A 6,140-nucleotide genomic window follows, 5' to 3' on the forward strand; every position below is an offset into this window, starting at 1 on the left:
ATCCTATCATAGCCAATGCGACCTAGTCTCAAGTGCCATAAATACATCATATTATCGTTATTGGTCTTTTGAGGTTTATTGGTCCTAGGTTTAGCTACTTTGAATAAATCATTGTTAAGAGCGAGGGGTTCATTAGGTCGCAAAATATAAAGCTCATTTTCCAAACATGCAATACACAATTGTGATCCATTGAAGGAAATATATATTTTAGAACTTGTGAAAGTCATAACAAATTGCTCTAATTGCAACATGGAAACTGAAATTAAATTTCCACTAAAATCTGGAATAAAAAATAAATCTTTTAAAATTAAGTATTTATTTCCGAACTTCAGACGAGTTCTTCCTCTAGCTTGGACCGCAACGAACACTACGTTCCCAACTTTAAAAAATTCAAGAGGATGACAATGTGAACGACAAGATTTGTTCCTTGATTGAGTGTAATCAAAAGTTGCCTTTGAATAGCCAATTTCAAAAATCAAGCCTCTGTGATGCTCTTGATTCTAGCTTGGAGATTTCAGCATTCATGGGATTTGATGATGGGAAATCAATTGTGTGTAGAGTGCAAGATTAAGGCTAGGTTCATAGAAGATTAAGAGAATTTAATGGTGATATTTTAAAAGATCATGGATGGGGATAGTGTTTGATGAACATAGCTAGAATGAGGACTAGGTTCATGCTAATGTGAATAGGATATGAATAGTAATTAGGAATCAATTAGGCTATGTTGATTGGAAGATTGGAATCAATCAGCTTTACTTGGGAGGATTTGATGTGTGACCTTGTGTAATATCCAAACACACATATTTTAATTATTGTTTATTTTAATTTATTTGATTGTTGTTTAATTATTTAATTCACTTATTTTATTTTAATATTCTTATATATTATCTTGTTTACTTGTTTAATTAGTTGTTACCTTATTTACTACAATTGTTATTGTTTTATTTATTTATGTATTATTTACTTACCTTTATTTTATTTACTTATTTATGTCTTGATATAATTATATGATAATGTGTGCACATGTGTGTGTGACCAAGCCTTGAGTGTGTGGTGTAAAAGGATCAAGAGGTGATCACATTGATTTGTTTGATAATCAATGAGATGCAAGCATGACAATCTTGGTGATTTCAACATTAATTGAGGAATTAATGTGATTATGATTTGATTGAGAATTTTCCTAGATGGCTTAGGATATGAATTGGAGAAATCAAAGGTGACAATTAATGCTTGATTTTTGAAATTATGAAGAGGATTTACAGAATGTGTGTGGAATGAATGATTAGGGTGGTGACAACTAGTTAATTTCAAATTTATGAGTGATTAGAAAATCATTCATAGTTGATTGATTTATGAATGTTATGACAAGATAATGGGCGATTTTATTACTAATATTCTTTCATTTAAGTGGTGATTTTGGCAATAAAGGTAATGGAGAATAAGAGATTTCGAATCAATCAAGAACATGGTCCAAGATCAAGTCTAGGTTCATGTGCTTATGGTGGTTATAGGATTAGAATCAATTAGATTTAATAATGATTGATTTTAGAAAATCATGGATGGTGATAGTGTTTGATTAACATGACTAGAATGAGGACTAGGTTCATGCTAGTGTGAATAGAATATGATCAATCAATGGTGATTAGAAATCAATTAGGCTATGTTGATTGAAGATTGGAATCAATCAAGTATAATTGGGAGGATTTGATGAGTGGCCTTGGAGCCTATAAATAGAGAGAACCTAGCTCTCATTTTCGCACAACACAAAGAGAAGAAGAGAGAGAGAGGCGTGAGGGAAGAAATGAAGAAAGAAAGAAAAAAGAAAGGGAGAAGGCGTGAGAAAGAAAGAGAGAATGCCTAGGAGGTGGATATTTAGCTCAAGGGCTCAAGATTTTTGTGAAAGAAGGTAATAAAGGTTTAAGGTAAAATGTTGCTTTATGGTTTAGTCGTCAAGTTCATTCGCTTCTTGTTCTTTTGATGGTTATTTGGGAGATATGATTCTTGGTTAGGGTTCGTAATCTCTTAGGTGGTAGTTCTTCATAGTGGTTCGGCCTACACATCTACTTAAGATATCATTGGTTATTTTGAAGGTTGTTTGGTGTTGGTATTATGGTAAGTTTTTAGATTTATGAAATACATTTACGTTATGTTGGGACATAATTTTTTTTAATTGCATGTTTTGGCTTTATCTTATACGAAACTCAGCTCCAAAGCATTCACAAGAATATTTTCTTTTGCATTAAAAATGTTTATTCAACGAATATGTCCTAGTTAAATTAGGGTGTTACACCTTGGAGCCTATAAATAGAGAGAGCTTAGCTCTCATTTTCGCACAACACAAAGAAACGAAGAGAGAGAGAGAGAGAGAGACGCGGGGAAAGAAAGAAAGATACAAAGAAAGAAAGAGAGAAAGAAAAAGAGAAGGCGTGAGAAAGAAAGAGAGAAGGCCGAGGAGGTGGAGGTGTAGTTCGAGGGCTCGGCATTTTTCGAGAAGAAAGGAAACAAAGGTTAAGGTAAGATCTTGATGGTTGGTTTGAATTTAGTTTATGAGTTTCTTTTTTTCGTCTTGGTGGTCATTGGAGTGTGGTTTAGAGGTGTTCAAGTCAACTTTCAATCTCCAATGGTATCATTATCGTTATCATTTTTAAGTTTATGCTCACTTAAGGTTGTTTCGGTTTAAGTTTGATTATAAGTTTGGATAATATGGATTTATTGCATGTTGTGCATGGCCCATGCAAAAAGGGTTTGGACATGTGGCCTAGGTATTGGACATGATGATGGTTCTTACAATAAGGCTCTTCTTTTATGTTTAGGTTTTGATCACCAAAGACAAATTACTTTCTTCTTTTCAAATACTCCACACACACACACACCAAGGTAAGGAGGTTAAACATGTTTGCTTGATTGCTAATGTTTGGAATGCATGTTGTATGCTAAATGTTTCAGGGCATGTACTTGGGAAGGTAAAAGGTGGACAAAGGTAGCCACAAAGTTGACCATGGAGGTTGTAGAGAGGACCATGAGAGCTTTATCGTAGTTATCTCTCCCATTTACATGCGTAGTGCACGCATAGGTTTTCTGTATGATGTTTGTGATGATGATGATGCTATGTCTTGTTATGACATGAGATTATGGTTTGCTATATGAGGTTTGCTCTATGTTTATGTTTGATATGATTCTCCTTATTGGGCTTTAGCTCACCCCCTTTTTTCCTCTCCACAGGCAAGAACTGAATATGTGATGGCATGGTGAGCGGGGACTGTTCCAAGAAGGTGCATGTGCTTTGTGAGGAGACTGCATGGACGACGACGATCCTAAGAACACAATAGTTTATTATTAGTCTTATGAAATACATTTATTTATGTTGGGACATATTTTATTTAATTGCATGTTTTGGCTTTATCCTTTATGAAACTCAGCTTCAGAGCAATAATAAAGACTACTTTCTTGTGCATTTAAAATGTTTATTCAAAAAATATGTTCTAGTTAAATTAGGGTGTTACACTATGGAATTATGACACTTACCTTGATATTCGGTATACACATTAAACAACCCACTTCAACAAAAAAAAATCACACTTCTCTCATACATTTCAAACATCAAAATATACTTTTATGTATATTTTTTTATGAGCCTTCTATTGAGTAGTTATATACAAATTCATTTGAATATTCATAAATTATCATCAAAATATATGAAGATTAGTAATTTCATATAAGTACATTTAACTCAAACTAAATACATTAAAACTAATTAGTTTATTTTCGTGATTATTTAATTCTAATGATTTAAACCATGCAAAATAAATTTTTTTCTTATGCACAATTTAATAAAATAAACCAAATAAATTACTTTCTCACTTTGTTTAAATTTTGTTATATATATATATATAATGTTTTAGTTAAATAATCATGTTTATTTTGATAGTAAATAAAATAAAATATGCAAACAAGTTTAATTTAGGCTTCAAATTTAACCAATTAGTTTATTTTATATTGTTATATATGCATTAAACTAATTGATTATAAATTAAACGAAACTGATTAAATTAATGTATGATTTTATTGTTCAATTAAACAAGTAAAGAAATAATTTTATTTAATGTATGTTGAATTGCCACTAAAATAAACTTTTATGTTTACCTAAGATGTGTTCACATTTTTTTTTTTTTTTTTTATCAAACAAAATAGTTATTTTATTCATTATGTATAACCTAACCAAATCGTTTATATCATTATGTTAATTTTTCAAAACCATTCTTCAAATTTTTTTAAGGGGTATTGTTTTCATGTTGCATTCCAAAATTATAAACAAAAAGGTTTACAATCATACAAGTGTTTTTTTAATAAACGCTTTTGTTTATTTCTTAATTACATTACGTTCAACGTTTTTGTTTATGAACATTAAAATCTAGATTTCTATTTGAGAAGATTTGTAGATGCTTACAATTATTATAATAATATACAGATTTCAACAAGATTAAAAAAACAAGATATAGATATTAAGAAATAGACAAACAAATAAAACTAAAAAAAATGGACATTAGTACTAAAGGAACACATACCTTGTTGGGAAAAATGGTGAAATCTAGTTTATTTACCAATATGCATGACTGGTTACACAAATATTATGATTTTCAACATATTACAAACAATTTTTTAAGCAGAATATACATTTTTGTTTAGATGTGTCTGATCGGAAAAGTTGAACAAGTAACTCCGACTGCCTTGAGATAGTCAGTTGTTCATGTTAACATTTTCTGCTGAAAAATACAAATTTTGAATTTGGGTGGATACTTTCTGTTCATGTAGTCAACATAGGCCATTTAATTTTGTGATATTAGTTGTATTGGTTTATTTCATTTTTTGTTTGATTATTGTTGCATAATATATGGATATATAAGGCAAGTTATTATGTATGGCCGAAAAAACTAAAAGGAAAGTTTTATTTGTATGCAATTAATATAATACAAATTTTTATAATTTTGTGGTATGTTTTGTATTATTATTATTATAATAAAAATATATGGTATTATTTATGTATAACAATTTATAATCTAGTATTCTAATAAAAAAAGAGGTTTTCTAAAAAATATACATTTTTTTTGTATTTTTTTTACTTTTTTACGGTCGTGATTTTTTTTCTTCAAAAATACAACCTTAAGTTTTCAAAATTACGTTTTTTAGTTTTATATTTACAAAAATACGGTGTCAATGAAACAACTAAAAAATAATAATAAGACAACAACTAAACATTAACCCACTGTATACTAACATGTTTTTTTTTTTTTAAATATCAAAATATATCTGCAAACAACTAAACAACAAATAGACATCAACATAATAACTAAAAATAAACTTAAAGAACTAAAAACCAACATGAAAAAAACTATACATAAAATCTAAACAACACAAAAACAACAACCCTACAACAACACAGTGCAACCCATTACATTCTTGAAAAGCAACACACTTCAATACAATATTGAAAAAGCAACTAGAAAATAACAATTGGACAAGAACTAGACATCAACTCACTGTATTACAAAATAACTAAAAAACAACAATTGAACAACTAGAAGTCAACCCATTACATACTAACACATTTTTTTTTATAAAAAATTCAAACTATATTGGAAAATAATTAAACATAAATTAGACATCAACACAACAACTATAATTAAACTTAAACAACTAAAAAACAACATGAAAACAACTATACAAAAAACCTAAACAACTAAAAAATAACACAAAAGCAAAATGATATTAGACAACTATACAGAAACCTAAACCTAAACAATGGGTGGCCCAAAAATCCAAATCTAGTTGTTGAAATAGTGGGTGCTTTGGCTCTGTGCAATTGGAAACACACATGAGTGTTCTCGAGCTTGGGTTGAAGACTGGGGTCGCATGCGTTCTCGGGTACTTTGTCGTGGTGGAGCTGGAAACGTAAATGGAATTGCGCAGCTGAGGTTGGGTTCTCACCTAGGTTCGAGTTGCAGAGGGTGGCGATGTAGCTCTTGTGGTCGGGGTGCTAGGTTTGAAGGAGGGTCGGGACACACATGGATTCGCGTAGTTGGGGTCGGGTTCTCGCCTGGGTTCTCTCAGCTTTGAGTTCGAGTTGCAGAGGATGGCGATGG

At 30.7% G+C, this 6,140-nt stretch overlaps 1 long non-coding RNA gene across 1 annotated transcript; it reads left to right on the plus strand.

Moving 5' to 3' along the window:
• Positions 1-1,790: 1,790 nt before the first annotated feature.
• On the plus strand, positions 1,791-3,454 carry LOC133801877 (uncharacterized). Its single transcript, XR_009877038.1, has 2 exons — positions 1,791-1,906; positions 3,223-3,454. It is a non-coding gene; the product is annotated as an uncharacterized LOC133801877 (long non-coding RNA).
• Positions 3,455-6,140: the final 2,686 nt, after the last annotated feature.

Source organism: Humulus lupulus, chromosome 9, assembly GCF_963169125.1.
Source record: "Humulus lupulus chromosome 9, drHumLupu1.1, whole genome shotgun sequence".
Classification (NCBI taxonomy): Eukaryota; Viridiplantae; Streptophyta; class Magnoliopsida; order Rosales; family Cannabaceae; genus Humulus; species Humulus lupulus.